This window comes from Coloeus monedula, assembly GCF_965178545.1.
Source record: "Coloeus monedula genome assembly, chromosome: 11".
NCBI classification, from domain to species: domain Eukaryota; kingdom Metazoa; phylum Chordata; class Aves; order Passeriformes; family Corvidae; genus Coloeus; species Coloeus monedula.
In genome coordinates, this window is record NC_138791.1 from 21,631,619 (window position 1) to 21,649,497 (window position 17,879).

At 58.4% G+C, this 17,879-nt stretch overlaps 1 pseudogene across 1 annotated transcript; it reads left to right on the forward strand.

Moving 5' to 3' along the window:
• Window positions 1-15,481: 15,481 nt before the first annotated feature.
• LOC309577094 (olfactory receptor 14J1-like) lies at window positions 15,482-16,414 on the forward strand (annotated as a pseudogene). The gene has a single exon. The product of its transcript is annotated as an olfactory receptor 14J1-like (transcript).
• Window positions 16,415-17,879: the final 1,465 nt, after the last annotated feature.

Consider the following 17,879-nt stretch of genomic DNA (forward strand, 5'->3'; position numbering starts at 1 on the left):
GGCCTGAAACTACAGAAACCAAATAATGAAACATCTCTTTTTCAGACAACTTGCAGGAGAAGGAAAGATGACGCAGGAGTTGGGATCCAAAGGGCACCTGCTCTGCCCCAGTGTTATCGTCACTGCAGCTTCAGGATGCCTGGGGGTCCTTTGAGGCAGGTGAGGCTTGGGGAAATGCACAGAGCTATACCATATAGCTATACCATAAAGCATTCATGCCAACAGCAGAGAAGGCAAAGAGACACAGGAGATGATGGGTTTTTCCTTGTAAGCCTGAGGAATTCACAGGAATCCCCATTTTCCCCAGCTTCCCTACAGTATCCGTGTTTAGACATCACCCTGCCTTGGAGGATTGTAGGTACAAAAATGCTGTTAGCGAGGATTTTCTTGTTACTTTCTAAGTCCGTGAGAGATTTTTCTCTCTCACAGAAGAGGTAGCAGGGAATGTAAACAACCAAGCCACCTGCAACCTTGGAAAGTCTTGTTTATGGTAGAGTAGAAAAATATTTTGACAATGGATGTTTTCGGATTTTAGCCAATCACCCCCAAGGGGTGGCTGGTCCTTTGTCCAATTAGACTGAAGAAAAAAGTCTATAAAAGAGTTAGTAAAATAATTAAAGAAATCAATCTTGCTGCACAATTCCTGCCTGTTGGATCTTCTCCTCCTCCTCCTCCCTATGGCTGTGGGACACGGTGATACACCCTAGGGCCCAGGCCTGTGGTAATAGAGGATCCTCAAAAATCTCCCTTTATAGTGAGCAGAGAAACTGGTATTTCTCTGTAAGTGGCCACGGTCCCCCTTGGCAGTGCAGCTGTTACTGCAATTTTACTTTGGGGAAGTTAAACACCAGTCTCATCTCTAAAAGCATCCTCACTCACTTTACAAAGTGCCTCAGGAAGGGTAAAAAGAGGGGCTTTAACACAAGCACACACCTGTTGGGGTCTCCTCCCCCGCCGTGTAGCCCTGGGAGAGGGGCCCTGAGGGCACAGACACGGGGGTTCCCTGCCCCTGCTCAGCCTTGTTCCCCACTGGTTGGTTTGTGTTCCCCAGTGTGGCCAAGGACCCTCGGGTCCCCTGACTGGAACAGTTCCTGGGCAGAGCCCTGGCCATGGGGCTGGAGAAATAAACATCTCTGAAACATCTACCAAGAATCCGTCCATTATATATTTCTTTTCCACGGGACTCCTGGTTTGATATATGCATGTTGCAGTATCCCCACTGCAACACTGGGGGGACACAGAGATCTGGGGGGTGGGAGTTTGGGGATCCAGGGGGGTCCACAGGTCAAGGAAAGGGGGCACTTGAAGAGCTGGGAGAGCTGGGAAGGAGGTTCAGGGGCTCAGAGTCAAGGAAAGGGGGTGCAGGGACTGGGAGAGGTGGGATGGGGTGTCCAGGGAATCCTGTGCCCAGGAAAGGGGGTTCCAGGCGCCCTCAGTGTGAGGGAAGGAGCTGCTGGGGGGCTGGGAAATGCAGGAATGGGGGCCCAGGGTGTTCCAGGGCGTCCCAGGGTCAAGCACACGGGAGGTCTGGGGGCTGGGAGACATGGGATGGCCGGGAAAAGGGGAGCAGGGGGGTCCTGATGTCCGGCAGTAGGGGATTCAGGGGGGTCCCTGTGCAGGATGAGGCGTTCAGGGGGGTCCCGGGGGTGCTGGGGTCCCAGTCCCCCCTCGCCGCCCCAGGAGCCCCCAGCCCCAGCGCTGGAGCCATCGCGCTGCTCCGGGCAGATCCCGGCGGCGCCGGCTGGGAGATGCGGCAGTGCCCGAGGGAGGGCGGGGGAACGGGGGGATCACTTCCAGCTGTCCCCAGGGAAGGCTCTGTAAATCCTAGTCCATCCCAGTCGCTCCCAGTGTGTTCCCAGCCAGCCCAGTATGGTTACAGACACTCCCAGTACATCCCAGTTCCCATCAGCATGCACCCAGTCACTCCCAGTATGGTTACAGACACTCCCAGTACATCCCAGTTCCTGTCAGCATGCACCCTGTCACCCCCAGCATGCTCCCGGTCACTCCCACCTTGTCCCAGTTGCTTTCAGCACGATTCCAGTTGCTCACAGCCACTCCCACTCAATCCCAGTATGATTCCAGTCACCCTCAGTGTGATCCCAGTCTCACCCAGCATGGTCCTGGTTGTTCCCAGTGTGGTTCCAGTCACCCCCAGTATGGTTACAAACCCTCCCAGTATATCCCAGTTACCCTCAGCATGTCTGTAGTCATTCCCAGACACCCCCAGTGGCCCCAGTGAGGTGTTAGTTATCCCAGTATGATGCCAGTCACGCCCAGAATATCCCAGTTGTCTCTAGCATGCATTCAGTCATTCCCAGTTACTCCCAGTTGCTTGCAGCATCGTCCCAGTTTCTCTCGGTTGCTCCCAGTAGCCCAAGGTGTGATCCCAGTTGCTCCCTTTCAACACCAATATGATCCCAGTCACCTCCAGTATGATCCTTGTCACATGCCAGCACTCCCAGTATGGTCCCATTATCATCCCAGTTGCTTCCAATCACTCCCAGTATGGTCCCAGTTGCCTCCAGCGTGGTTCCACTTGCTTCCTAGATCAACCCAGTCAGTCCCAGTATGATGCCATTTGCTCCCAGTGTGCTCCCAGTTGCTCCCAGTCACCCCCAGTATGGAGGATGAGATGCATGGTGTGGTCCCAGTCACTCTCAGATACTCCCAGTATTAGTCCAGTTGCTCCCAGTATGATCCAAATGTGGCCCCACTGTGCTCCCAGTCACTGCCAGTATGAACCAGTTGCACCCCACATGGTTCCAGTTGCTCTCTTTCACCCTCACTTTTGTTCCAGTCACTCCCAGTCTCTCCCAGTTTACCCCAGATCCCTCCAGCATATTCCCAGTCACTCCCAGTTCCTTCCAGCATGATCCCATTTGCTCACAACCACTCCCAGTCAGCCTCAGCGTAGTGGCACTCACTGCCAGTATGATCCCAGCCACCTCCACCATGATCCCAGTTATCCCAGTTCACCGCATATAAGCCCAGTTGCTTCCAGTCACTCCCAGTTCCTCCCAGTTGCTCCTAGTATGATCTTAGTTGCTCACAGCTGCTCCTGGTCACCTTCAGCACGATCCCAGTCACTCCCAGTATATCCCATTTGCCCCCAACATGGTCTCAACTGCCCGCTGCAGGCTCCTACTCACTCCCAATATGATCCCAGTACAAACCAGTCACTGCCAGTGGTGCCACTCCTGGGATCCCCCAGCCCTCTCTGCGTTCCCCCCTCCCGGCTCTCCAGGCTCCCCAGAGGAGCCCCAAGGGCTGCAAGTCCCCGCCCAGGATCCCCAGCAAGGCCCAGTTTGGATCTGCAGCCCCCAGTTTTCCCAGTTTCCCTCTCCTTTCCCCGGGCCGGGTTCCCCCGCCCCCAGCGGGTGGGAGCAGCCGAGAGCCCCGCGCTGCCCATCCCGACCTGTCCCGGCTCCATCCCCGCTGCTCCCGCGGGCTGCGAGGGGCTCGGGAACGGGGGACCCAGGGTGTGGCTGGTGCTGGGGGAGGAGGAGGAGGGATGGGAGAGGAGGAGCAGGAGGAAGAGGAGAGACAAAGGAGGATCAAGAAAAGGAGAAGGATCCACGAGGTCGAGCGCTCCCTGAATTCACAGCCCCCTCCACCCGTGGGATCATCGCCCCCCATCCCACAGGTGCCCGGGGAGGGGGAGCTCGGCCCAGATATCCCGGGGGTCCGTGGGCTGGGTTTTTTGGGGGGGATGTTTGGAGAATGAAGAACTCCAAAGCTGAGCAGAAAATGTCCCTGGGGGGATATTGGGGGTCCCAGTGGCGGCTGCCGGCAGAGGCAGTCTGGAGGAGGAGACCCCTGTGACCCCCAGGGCCCCAAAGTGGGGAGCCCAGAGAGGGGGGAGCGCTGCCATTCGCGGGACCCTCAACAGCCTGGAGAGGGGGAGGGGGGACTCCTTGGACCCCCTGCACCCCGAAGCAGAGAATAAGGGGAGAAGGGACCTGGGGACCCCATAACCCCCAGCATCCCTAAGTGGGGAGAGGGAAGAGGGGGAACTTTTCAGATTCCTGGGACTCCCAGCAGCCTGGGGAGAGCAGGGACCAAGTAGATGGGGGACCCCCAATACAAGCGTGACTCCCAGCAGCTGGGACGGGGGGAGCCCCCAAACACCAAAGGGGAGAGACCAGAGACAGAGAACTCCTGGAGGCTTTTTCGGGGCTGAATCTTGGTGTTGGGGAGGTTTTTATGGACCCCAGATGCACAGGGACTTCCAGACATGGACGTGGGCAGAGGGAATTTCAAAGCCAACATGCCCACACCTTGTTTTCCCCCCAGACCAGGATTTCCCATTCCCAACCCTTGGCCAGATAGAGGAGGAGGCTGTGAGGAAGAGGAAGATGCCCCGGGAGCCCCAGGCAGGTGAGGAGGAAGTCAGTGCCCCTTTCCCCTCTCCTGCTCCATCTCCCAGCCCAGCATCGCCCCCGGCTGCAGGACAACCCCGCTGCCGACGCCGTCCTGCCGGGGACGGACTGGGGGGATCTCCTTCCCCTTCCCTGTGGCACGGAGGCAAATCCCATCCTCTACTTGTCCTTCCTCCCCAGACAAGGAGCTGAGCACGGAGCCCAGGGAGGACAAATGCCCGCGGCAGAACCTGGTGGAAGAGGCCGTTTTGAGCGGCTCCACAGCGCAGGAATCCAATGGGGAGGAAAAGCCCCGGAGATCCTGCAGGAGGAGGGGCTGCAAACGCAGCCCAGGGTGCTCTGAGGAGGAAAGACCCACCCTGTGCCGGGAAGGGGCCGGAGATGCAGCCAGAGGTCAGAGCTGGTGGTTCATGAGCAGATTCACGATGGGGAGAAGCCCCACACGTGTGGGGAATGTGGGAAGAGCTTCAACCACAGCTCCCACCTGATCCGCCACCAGAGGATCCACATCAGGGAGAGGCCCTGCAAGTGTCCCCAGTGTGGGAAGACAGCTCAGACAGCTCCAACTTGACCCAACACCAACAGAGGCACCGCTAAGGGAAGCCCTGCGAGTGCTCTGATTGCGGGAAAAGCTTTGTCCTCTGCTCCAACTCCATCTCCCATCAGAGGACCCACGTTTGGCAGAGCCCTGGTGACCCACATTCCCTGTGATCCAGTTTGGGAAGACCCCTGGCTGGTTGCTCTCTACGTTCTCCTGGATCCCTGTAGGCACCTGGGTGAATGCAGGGGCAGGAACATCCATCAGGACTCAGATCAACATTGGAAATTCATTGGGAAGAGCTGATTTATTGACTTTGGGATTCAGGAATGGGGCACTTGGGAATGCAGGAATTCCCATGGAATTTCCATGGGCAGATCTCACTCTCATCCCAGTCAGGTGAGAATTCTGTGGATGGATCTCCCCCCAGCCCACTGCCATGGGAATTCCATGGGGAAATGATTGGAATTCATGGCCAATCAAATGACAGCAGTGAAATGAGAAGCAATCCCTGCTGCGACTCGCTGGGACATAAATCCCAATCCTTTCCCCAGGCCGGGTCTGTGGTGCCCGTGGCAGCGCCAGGGGAGTGCCCTCTCCCTGCCCCGAGCCGAGCTCGGGCCTTTCCTTCGGTGTTCTCTGCCCTGCCCGGGGCAGGAGGGCACTGACGGAGCGGCTTTGGTGGCACCGGGCACCGCCCGGGCTCCGGCCACTGCAGGTGGCTCCGCGGGAATGTCCAACACCAAAGCTTCGAGCCAACAACAGCTCCTGGAGGGGATTCTGCCCCCTCTGCCTGTCCTGGGAGCCCAAGGGCAACGCCCTGGGCACAACAGCCCAGAGTGCTGGAGCACAGTGTCCCTGCGCCAGGCCGTGTTCCCGGGCTGTCCCCTGTCCCTCTGCTCTCTGGGGCCGGGGGTGGCAGCAGCCCTGGGGGAGAACAACCCTGAGCCCCGGCTGGGCCAGTTCCCCCAGTTCCACCCGGGGTGGGGCCCAGGTCACGCCCAGCATGGGCCCTGGGCTCCCAGTCACCGCTGGTATGATCCCAGTCACTTTCAGTTACACTCAGTATGGTCCCAGTCACTCCCAGGATGATCCCACTATGATCCCACCATGGTCCCAGGTGTTCCCATTCACCCGTCTGTGCCCCCCAGATTTCTTCTGCAGCCCTCCCGTGAGAGTGGGGGATGGGGGCCGAGTGCTGGTGCCCCCCTGCCTGCAGCAGATCCAGCAGTGAGGGGAGTTCAGGGGTCCCTCAGCATTTGGGGTCCCCCGGGATTTGGGGTGAATCCCCCGGGCCCCCCAGGATCTCCCTGAACACGCTGACGCTGCCCGTGCGCAGCGAGAAGGTTCATACCCGGCACGGGGTCCCCAGCTCTGTCACCGGCATCGCCCAGGTACCCCAAAACCTCCCGGGAATCCCCAACACCCTCCCGGGGAACCCCAACCTCTCCTGGGACCCCGAAAATATCCCCGGGACCCTCCAAAAACTACCCAGGACCGCAAAGCCCCACACAGACCCCCCAAAACCCTCTCAGGACACCAAAATTCCCACGGGACCTCCCAACACCCCCCGGACCCACTTGAGAAGATTTATACCTGGCACGGGATCCCCATCTCCATCACCGGCAGGGACCCCAAAACAGCCTTGGGACCTCCAAATCTTCCCCCCCGGGATCACCCAAACCCCCACTTTGGGACCCCTGAAAACCCCCGGGACCCACAAAACCCCCCCAGGAGCCCCTCGCGAATGTTCACACCCAGCACGGGGTCCCCATCGCCATCATCGCCACCACCCAGGTACCCCCAAACCCTGCCGGGACCCCCAAACCCTGCCGGGATCCCCAAACCCCCCCCCCGGGGCTCCGCTGCCGGAATCAACGGGAGTGGTGTTGCCCTTTTAACGGCAGTTACAGTGGGCACCGACTTTACCGGGGCATCTTAAAGCGCCGATGGTAGAGCGAACCCCAAAAATTCACCCGGGGGGCACTCTCCCGTTTGCTGCACTCGGGGGAGCCCCGAACGGCGAAGGGTCCTGCGCTGAGTCCCCCACTCAGCCGGGGGTGGGGAGGCAACGGGGAGGGCTGGGACGGGGTTTGGGGGTGCTGGGCTTATCTGGGGGACCCCACTGGAAGCCCTTTGCCGCTGTCCCACCTCCCCGGATCCCCCCTCTCGCACCCCTTTGCCGTTGTTGCCCCAAAGCTCCGCTGCCCCAGCTCGCTCTGGGGTGACCCAGCCCTTTCCCATCGTGGCCCGGCCCGGCCCCGCTGCCCCGAGAGCTCCCGGGCCGCGGCCGCAGGCACGGAGGAAGGGCAGGAGGAGGAGGAGGCGGGACAGAGGAGGAGGAAGAGGAGGCACGGGGGGAAGAAGGAGGAGCCGGAGCAGGCGGAGGAGGCTCCACGTGCGGGCAGCGCTCTCTGGATCCGCAGCCGCTCGGGCCGGGAGCATCGCCCGCCCCGCATCCCGCAGGTGCCCGGGGAGGGGGAGCTCGCCCCAAACATGCCGGGCGGTGTTTTTGGAGGGGGGAGGGATATTTGGAGCTCGCAGGGAATCGATTTGGGGCTCGCTGTTTCATGCTCTCTGTCGGGGCGGGCGGCGCGATGTTTGGAGCTTGCGGGACTCCAAAGGCGAGCCGCAGATGCCCCTGGGGCGGATATCGGGGGGTCCCGGGAGGTGTTTTTGGGGGTGGCGGTGGCGGTGGCGGTGGCGGCAGAGCCCCGGCGGGGGCGGGGGGATGCGGGTCCCCCCGCGGTGGGGGTTGGGCTTCCCGGGCCGGGCCCTCCGAGCTCTGCCGGGGCCCCGTGGGGACGGCGCGGGGCCGGCGGGGGCGGGGGGACACCGGTTTTGGGGAGCCCCGGGAGAGCCGCGGCTTCCCTAAGCAGGACCCCGGAGAGAGGAGAGCCCCAGAAGCCCAAAGCGGGGAGCCCGAGAGGGGGAACCGCTGGGATTGGCGGGACCCCGGCGGGGGGTCTGGGGGCTGCAGGGGCGGCACGGCCGGGAAAGGGGCTCGGGGGTCCCGGGGCTGGAAAGAGGCTCGGGGGTCCCGGGGCCGGGAAAGGGGCTCGGGGGTCCCGGGGCTGGAAAGGGGCTCGAGGGTCCCGGGGCCGGGAAATGGCTGCTCCCAGTATGAGCCCAGTTCCCTCCCCGAGTGGTTCCAGTTTCCTCATCAGTCCCAGTATGAGCCCAGTATGATCCCAGTATGATCCTGGTCACTTCCCCTCACTCCCTGCAGAATCCCTGTTACTCCCAGTATGAATCCAGTCACTCCCAGTCACTCCCCATTATGATGCAATTTGCCCCCAGCACAGTCTCAGGTGCTCCCAGTTCTTTCCACTTTTGTCCAGTGTGTTCCCAGTTCTCCCAGTTGCCCCAGCATAGTCCCAGTCACTCCCAGTATGATGCCAGTCTCTCCCAGCAGGGCCCCAGTCACTCACACTTGCCCCCCGTTGCCCCCAGTGTGGTCCCAGTTCTCCCTGGCACATTCCCAGTCACACCCAGTGTGGTCTCAGTCAACACCCACATGGGCTCAGACACTTCCAGTATATCCCAGTTGCCCTGACCATTCCCATGGTCATTCCCAGGCACTCCCAGTTACCTCAGCATGGATCAGTTGCCCCCAGATTTATCCCAGTCACTGCCAGTACATCCCAGTTGTCACCAGCATGCATCCTATCATTCCCAGTTCCTCCCAGTGCATCCCCAGTAGGATCTCAGCATGGGCCTGGTAGCTCCCACTAACACCCACTGACACCCACTATAATCCCAGCAAGGCCCCAGTCACTCCCAGTATGATGCCAGTGGTCCCCAGGGTGTTCCCAGTTGCTCCCTGTCAATGCCAGCATGAGCCCAGTAGCCTCCAGTATGATCCCTGTGACTCCCTGTCTCTCCCAGTATATCCCAGTCACCCCCAGCATGCTCCCAGTCCTTCCCACTTCTTCCCAGTTGCTTTCAGCACGATTCCAGTTGCTCACAGCCACTCCCAGTCAATCCCAGTATGATTCCAGTCACCCTCAGTATGATCCCAGTCTCACCCAGTATGGACCCACCGTGATTCTGGTATGATCCCAGTTGCCCCCAGCATAGTTCCAATTGTTCCCAGTTCCTCCCAGTATGGTCCCAGTTGCCCCTAGAATAGTCCCAGTCACACCCAGTTGCCCCCAGCATAGATCCAGTTGCTCCCAGGTGCCCCCAGCGTGGTCTCATTTCCCCCCAGCATGATCCCAGCTGTTCCCAGTGTGGTTCCAGTCACCCCCAGTATGGTTACAGACACTCCCAGTATATCCCAGTTGCCCTCAGCATGCTTGTAGTCATTCCCAGGCACTCCCAGTTGCCCCAGTAAGGTTCCAGTTACCGCAGAATGATCCCAGTCTTTCCCAATTACTTCCAGGGTCTTCCAGCATGATCCCAGTTTCTGTCAGTTTCCCAAAGTGTGGTCCCAGTTGCTCCCAGTATGATGCCAGTTGTGGTCTCAGTCCCCTCAGCATGGTTCCAGTACCTTCCAGTTGATCCCAGTTGCTCCCAATGTGTCCACATTTTCCTCCCAACATGGGCCCAGCAGCTGCCAGTAACCCCCAGTCAGGTTCCATTCACACCTGCTGTAATCCCAGCGGCTCCCAGTAGGACCTGTAGTCACTTCCAGTATGGTCCAGTCACTTCCAATATGGTCCCAGTTGCCCCTATCAGTGCCAGTATGATCCCAGTTCCTTCCAGTCACTCCCAGTATGATCCCAGCTGTACCCAGTCACCCCCAGCATGGTTACAGTCACCCACTCTATGACCCCAGTCACTCCCAGATACTCCCAGTATTATTCCAGTCATGCCCAGAGTGCCTCCCTGTCACTCCCAGTGTGGGCCCAGTTGCTCCCAGTATGAATCCAGTCACTCCAAGTCACTCCAAATACGATCCCATTTGCTCCCAGCATGGTCTCTGTTGCTCCCAGTCACCTCCAGTACGGTTCCAGTCATGTCCAGCAGCTTTCCAGTCCCTCCCAGTCTGATTCCAATATGATCACAGTCCCTCTCAGATACTCCCAGTATGATCCCAGTCAGTTCCAGTAGGATCCCAGTATGACCCCAGCATGGACACAGCTGCTCCCATTATCTTCCAGTGTGGTTCCAGTTGAACCCAGTTGCCCCCAGTTCAGACCCAGTCACTCCTCACATGAGGTTGAGCGCTCCCTGAATTCACAGCCCCCCACCCATGGCATCATCGCCCCCCATCCCGCAGGTGCCCGGGGAGGGGGAGCTCGGCCCAGATATCCCGGGGGGGTTCCCTGGGTTGGGTTTTTTGGGGGGGATGTTTGGAGAATGAAGAACTCCAAAGCTGAGCAGAAAATGCCCCTTGTGAGGTCATTGGGGGTCCCCAGGAGGTGTTTCTGGGGATCCCGGTGGCGGTGCCAGCAGAGCCCTGGCAGCGGGCAGGGGGATGTGGGGTACGCCCCGTGGTGGGGGTTGGGTCTGCCCGGGTCAGGCACGGCCACCTCCAGCCCGGAGCCAGGGGGCTGCGGGAACCCTTGGGAGAGCCGGAGGGGGAACCTCGGGACCCCCAGAGTGAGACAAGCAGAGAGGGGCAGTACCGGGAGCAGGGGAGCCCCGGCAGTCTGGAGGAGCGAACCCCTGTGACCCCCAGGGCCCCAAAGTGGGGAGCCCAGAGAGGGGAGAGCGCCACCATTCGCGGGACCCTCAACAGCCTGGAGAGGGGGAGGGGGGACTCCTTGGACCCCCTGCACCCCGAAGCAGAGAATAAGGGGAGAAGGGACCTGGGGACCCCATAACCCCCAGCATCCCTAAGTGGGAAGACCAAAGGGAGGAGCTTTTGGATTCCTGGACTCCTGGCAGCCTGGGGAGGGTAGAGACCAAGGAGAGAGGAGGACTCCCAATGAAAGAGGGACCTCCAGTAGCCAGGACAGGGGGGAGCCCCAGAACCCCGAAACAGAGAGGCCAGAGAGGGGGAACTCCTGAGAGGCTTTTTCAGAGCAGATATTTATGGACACACTGTGCCCAGTGACTTCTAGAGATGGACTTGGGCAGAAGGACCTGTAAAGTCAAAGTGCTCATCCCTTGTTTCTCCCCAGACCAGGATTTCCCATTCCCAACCCTTGGGTGGATGGAGGAGGAGGCTGTGAGGAAGAGGAAGATGCCCCGGGAACCCCAGGCAGGTGAGGAGGAAGTCAGTGCCCCTTTCCCCTCTCTCCTGCTCCATCTCCCAGCCCAGCATCGCCCCCGGCTGCAGGACAACCCCGCTGCCGACGCCGTCCTGCCGGGGACGGACTGGGGGGATCTCCTTCCCCTTCCCTGTGGCACGGAGGCAAATCCCATCCTCTCCTTGTCCTTCCTCTCCCAGACAAGGAGCTGAGCACGGAGCCCAGGGAGGACAAATGCCCGCGGCAGAACCTGGTGGAAGAGGCCGTTTTGAGCGGCTCCATGGCACAGGAATCCAACGGGGAGGAAAAACCGCGGAGATCCCGCAGGAGGAGGGGCTGCAAACGCAGCCCAGGGTGCTCTGAGGAGGAAAGACCCACCCTGTGCCGGGAAGGCGGCCGGAGATGCAGCCAGAGGTCAGAGCTGGTGGTTCATGAGCAGCTTCACAATGGGGAGAAGCCCCACACGTGTGGGGAATGTGGGAAGAGCTTCAGGTGGAGCTCCAACCTGATCCGCCACCAGAGGATCCACACTGGGGAGAGGCCCTACGAGTGTGGGGAATGTGGGAAGAGCTTCAGGTACAGCTCCAACCTGATCAACCACCGGCGCATCCACACTGGGGAGAGGCCCTACGAGTGTGGGGAATGTGGGAAGAGCTTCCGCCAGAGATGCACCCTGCTCCAGCACCAGAGGTTCCACACTGGGAAGAGGCCCTATGAGTGTGGGGAATGTGAGAAGAGCTTTGTCACAATCTCCAACCTACGTATCCACCAGAGGATCCACACTGGGGAGAGGCCCTACGAGTGTCCCCAGTGTGGGAAGAGGTTTCACACCAGCTCCAGTCTCCTCAAGCACCAGCAGATTCACACGGATGAGAGGCCCTTCCGCTGCCCCGACTGCAGGAAGGGCTTCAAACAAAACTCCCAACTCGTCACCCACCAGCGCATCCACACTGGGGAGGGGCTCTACGAGTGTTCCGAGTGTGGGAAGGGGTTTCAGAGCAGCTCCCATCTCCTCCTGCACCAGCGGATTCACACGGATGAGAGGCCCTTCCGCTGCCCCGACTGCAAGAAGGGCTTCAGGTACAACTCCCACCTCGTCAGGCACCAGCGCATCCACACCGGGGAGAGGCCCTACGAGTGTCCCCAGTGTGGGAAGAGCTTCTCCAGGAGCTCTCACTTGACCCAACACCAACGGAGGCACCGCTGAGGGAAGCCCTGCGAGTGCCCCGACTGTGGCAAGAGCTTTGTCCTCTGCTCCAACTCCATCTCCCATCAGAGGACCCACGTTGGGCAGAGCCCTGGTGACCCACATTCCCTGTGATCCAGGTTGGGAAGACCCCTGGCTGGTGCTCTCCACGTTCTCCTGGATCCCTGTTGGCACCTGGGTGAATGCAGGGGCAGGAACATCCATCGGGACTCAGATCAACATTGGAGATTCATTGGGAAGAGCTGATTTTTTACCTTTACACCCTAAAATTTTCATCTGCTCTGTCCAGTTGTTTCTTCTGGTGGCTGCGGAGACAAACAATGGACTCTACACGATTCGGTGTGAATCAGGCAGAAGCCATTTTATTGATAACCTACTGTCCCTCATATACAGTTCTTGCTTTCCCTACACGCGATCGTGCATAATTATTATGGGTTCAGGGCTATTTTCACACGCTGCTTTATGCTTTGTGATTGGCTCTTGTCTGTGTGTCACATTGTCTGTCGTGTATGTCACAACTGTCCTTCAGTTTGCCTTTTCTTATCCTTTTCTTCCTTTCTTGTTCCTCATTCACATCCTCCCCAGTGCTGCTTGTTCCTTTCTCACAACCTCCCCCTGGACTCTTCCCCTGTGTAGGTGCTCAAGTCCTTCTGTCTTACGTGCTCTGGTTCTTCTGTTTTATGGCTGGTTCACATTATGTCCATTTTCTAGTAAAAACATGGTTTCCACAGTCTTGAGGCATCAATGGGTCCCACTGAGCTCCATGCCCACCACAGGCTCCTCATGGACTCCTTGGAGGAGAGAATTGGGGGCCAGGATTGCACAAAGCTCTCAGAGACTCCCAGGCAAAAGTCAAAGCCAAAGTCCTTTGAAAACCCTGCAGTCCCTGGGAGCATTGAGGAGCCCCCAGGGCCATTCCTAACCAAGGCTCCCCAGGGACTCCTTCCAGCAGATCCCTGAGGCCACTGGGATGTGGGGGGATGCTGAGGGCAGGACAAGGGGCTGACAGTGCCCAGCCTTGCTGGGGCTGTGCCAGGAGGCCCCAGGGCCTCAGGACAAGGTGTCTCCTCCCAGCCCTTGGTGGCACAGTCACTGCTGTGCCCCAGGGCACCAAGACTTGGCTTCTCTTTGTCCCCCCTGCCATCCCTGCCTCCAGTTCTCTGCTCTGACTGGAGCCTGGGGACACTTTCTCAGTCTTGTCCCTCACTGGGACCCATGAAAACTTCCAGAAACTTTGAAGTTCAATTCTGGCTGGAATCCTTGAGAGGTTTCTGCCAGTCCCTGTCAGGGACTGATGTTCAGGGCCTCAGCACCAAGGCCCGAGAGGTTCATTCCAGTCCTTGTGCTGTGTGGGTGCTGCTGAGCTGGGCCGGGCTCCTGGCACAGAGGCAGCTCTTGGCAAGCGGCAGCGCTGCAGAGAGACAGCTCTGGCCAGGAGCAGCTCCTGGGCACAGCCCAGCAGGGCTGGGGCACTGCCTGCAGCCAGCCCGGGCACAGCACAGAGGCACACAGGGCTTAAACTCAGCCGGGGCTGGGAAGGGGCTGAGAATTGACTGCGGGAGAATCACTCCCAGCCCCTGGCACAGGAAGCCTCTGGCTGCAGGACACGGCAGCTGCAGCTCCTGGAGGGATCTCCTAAAGCTGCAGCATCCCAGTGCCTACGGATTCTGTGAGTACAACTCAGAGCATCTCGAGTGCAGGGGAGGTGAAATGCTCATGAGGCTCTGACGGGCTGAGGGTTTCTGATCACTCCCAGAATATTTCCAATACAAGGATTTTGATAGAAGTGAGGAAATTTCCTGAGACTTTGTTTTCAGTTTCCTGCCACTGGAGAATGGTGAGGAGGGAGGATAAATATTAAAGGTATTATGAATTTTGTCAGGTCCCTGGGACATCCAAACTGTTCCTTTCAGAGATCAGCAGGTGCACAGGAGATCCCTCCTGTGCTTTCAGCCACTCCTGTGCCCATGGACAGCACCAGCATCACCTTGGCTGGACCCATCAGGCTCAGTCTGAGCTGTCCTTTCTCCAAGCTGCAAACAGAACCTGTCCCAGCCAGTGTCCTGCACACAGGCAGGTTTCTGTAGGGCCAAGGAGAGTGCACAGAGATTTGGGGTCCGTGAGTGCTGGCAGGGAGAGATCAGGCACAGGGAAACAGCTCCAGGAGGAAAATCCCCAGGAAGCAGAGATGAGATCAGGGAAGGAGAGAAAACAAAGCCAGCAATGTGTCAGGGAGAGTTTAGAGATCCCCACAGGATCCCCTCCAGTGCAGCCCCTCCCTCTGAAGAAGCCCCCTCCCTCCTGTGCCCCCCAGCCAAGCCTCTGCCCTCAGGGCCGGGGGTCCAAGGCGTGAAGGCCCTCCTGGGCAGGCAGAGCTGCAGCAGAGCCGTGGGGCAGCTCTGCAGCCCCGGGCCCAGTTCCCTCTGCAGAGCACAGGGCTGGGAGCAGCTGCCCAGCCCTGGGGGCTCTGGGAGGGGGCACAGCTGGCTCAGGGTGACGCTGGCCCCAGTGCCCGGCTGTGGGCAGGGCTGTCAGTGCAGCCAGGGCAGCAGCTCAATCTCCCTTCGTCCAGTGCCAGCTCTGGGACTCTTGGCTCTCTCCCCGAGGTTTCCTTCTAAGCTGGGAGTTTCCTCCAGGATGCAAACGTGTCCTGGAGCATCTTTGTGTTATCTGAAAAGCCCAGATAGAGGAGAAAAGCAGAGATGCTACAAGTGTGAAAATGCTGTCGGGTTGGTGAAATGAGCCAGGGGTGTCCTCGGCTACAAATGTGGTGCTGAGACCTTGAGAGAGGGACAGACATTTGGGGGTCTGTGGTGGATCCATCTGCTCCCAGCAGCACCTGGTGATCTTTAAGGGAAACATGGGAGGGTGAACATTCTGCATTTGAGAAAAGTGAAAGCCCAGAGAAGCTCTGAACAGGTCAGAATGACAGAGAACCTCCTCTGAGTGTCCACTCATCATCTTGCCTCGCAAAAGTTGCTCTGTTCTCCCTGAGAGCAGCAGAAATGCTGAGGATTTCTGATATCCAAGAATACCAGGAGAGATATGGGGGGAGCTTAAAAACAAAAACCTCAGAACTCTTAAGCACAAAAGCGTGTCTGTGTATGTTCCAGGGGAGGGTGTACAGGAAATGGCTTTGATTGTGCTTACAGATCTCCTCTAACTCGTCACTGTCTTTTTCTCTGTGGCAGAACCCAATGCCCGGACACAGCCAATGTCCAACAGCAGCTCCATCAGCCCCTTCCTCCTGCTGCCATTGGCAGACACGCGGCAGCTGCAGCTCCTGCACTTCTGCCTCTTCCTGGGCATCTCCCTGGCTGCCCTCCTGGGCAATGGCCTCATCATCAGCGCCGGAGCCTGCGGCCAGCACCTGCACAGCCCCATGTTCTTCTTCCTGCTCAGCCTGGCCCTCACCGACCTGGGCTCCATCTGCACCACTGTCCCCAAGGCCATGCACAATTCCCTTTGGGGCACCAGGCACATCTCCTACTCAGCATGTGCTGCTCAGGTGTTTCTGTTTGTCTTCTTCATGGGAGTAGAGGTTTCCTCCTCACCATCGTGTGCTACGACCACTACGTGTCCATCTGCAAAGCCCTGCACTACGGGACCCTCCTGGGCAGCAGAGCTTGTGCCCACATGGCAGCAGCTGCCTGGGCCAGTGCCTTTCTCTACGCTCTCATGCACATGGCCAATACATTTTCCCTGCCCCTGTGCCAGGGCAATGCCCTGGGCCAGTTCTGCTGTGAAATCCCACACATCCTCAAGCTCTCCTGCTCCAAATCCCACCTCAGGGAACTTGGGCTCATCGCTGTCAGTGTCTGTTTGCTCTTTGGCTGTTTTGTGTTCATTGTTTTCTCCTATGTGCAGATCTTCAGGGCTGTGCTGAGGATCCCCTCTGAGCAGGGCTGGCACAAAGCCTTTTCCACGTGCCTCCCTCACCTGGCTGTGCTCTCCCTGTTCCTCAGCACTTCAGCATTTGCTCACCTGAAGCCCCCCTCCATCTCGTCCCCATCCCTGGATGTGGCCCTGTCAGTTCTGTACTCGGTGGTGCCTCCAGCCCTGAACCCCCTCATCTACAGCCTGAGGAACCAGGAGCTCAGGGATGCCCTGAGGAAAATGATGACTGGATCTTTTCAGCAGCAATGGAGTGCCGGTTTTGTTCTCCACAGCTGCAGTGTAACTCAGTGCAGGCCCAGCCTGTCTGCTCAAGTTTTTCATAGTGGCTGTGTGTGTGCAGGGTTTCCTTTTTCATTTTGTGATAGTGTTGTGCTCAAGGAAACTTTATTTATCCCATCATCATCCCATTACTGGGATCATTCATCCTATTTATAATTCACTGCTTGCACCTCAAATTTTACCCAGAGACAATGGAAATGAGGAATCACCTCCTCTCTGCACTGTAGCAAAATAAAGGATCAAAAATGCTTCCTTTGAAACCTCATCTGAATCTGGCAGGGCAGTGCCTGTGTGCAGAGGGGGAGAGAAGCTGAGTCCCAGCACAGCAGCAGGGCCAGGGAGCAGCAGCACTCGGTGCTCTCAGAGCTGCTCTGTTTATCCTTCCACGCTGTCCTTCTGTCCTTGTGGGAGTCCTCAGCTCTGGCTGCTGCGCTGCTCTCCTGCTCTGTGGTGCTCCTGTGAGCACAGGAGGGGTTGACAGATTTGTGTTATTTAAAAGTAGACAGCAGTGGCTGGAATTGCTGGGCTGATGAGTGAAGTTTTTCAGAATTTTATGGCCCTGGCATGTGAGTCACAGGTGGATCACAGCGAGTCCTGGAGCTGCCAACCTGAACATGAATAACAGAATGGACAAAGCTGCAGCTTAAACGTGACCTAAAATAAATCCCCAGAGTGGCCAGCCCAGAGATCGTGGTCTGTGCACTGGAACAACCACATTACAACAGGGACTGCAGACCGACCAAAACCCCACCCAAACCCAGCTCAGAGGGGCCATGGTGGCCCCGTGGCAACCACTGGGCACCAAAGCAGTGAAGCCGTGGAGAGCGAGAGGCTCAGTGGCTGACATTTCTGTGGGACGGGGCTGTCGTGTCAGGGGTGGGGGCTTTAGATCCCAGGGGAATCATTGCCCAGGGAGTTTTTGTTCAGGTCTGTAGTGCATTGATGCTGCCTGGACTCCAGGCACCCACCAAAGCTGCTCTCTCACTCCTGTCCACAGCTGGACAGGAGAGAGAAAATATAACAAAGGGTTCATGGGTTGAGATAAGGACCAGGAGAGATCCCTCATCCAACACTGTCCTGGGCAAAACAGGCTCAACTCACAGATATAAAGTGAATTTATTAAAAACAAAATCAGAGCAGGATAATGAGAAGTGAAAGAAGAGCTTTCAAAACACCTTCCCCCTCCCCTCCATCCTTTCCACCGATGGCGCAGGAGACAGGGAATGGGGATTGTGGTCAGTTCATCTCCTGTGGTCAGTTCAGCTCCTCCTGCTGCTCAGGGAGAGGAGTTGTTCCCCTGTGAGACCGTGGGGTCCCTTCCCATGGGAGACAGTTCTCTGTGAGCGTCTCTGACGTGGGTCCAATCTGACAGCAGCAGCCCCCCCAAAACTGCTGTGGCGTGGGTCACTCTTCCATGGGGTCAGTTCTTCAAGGCC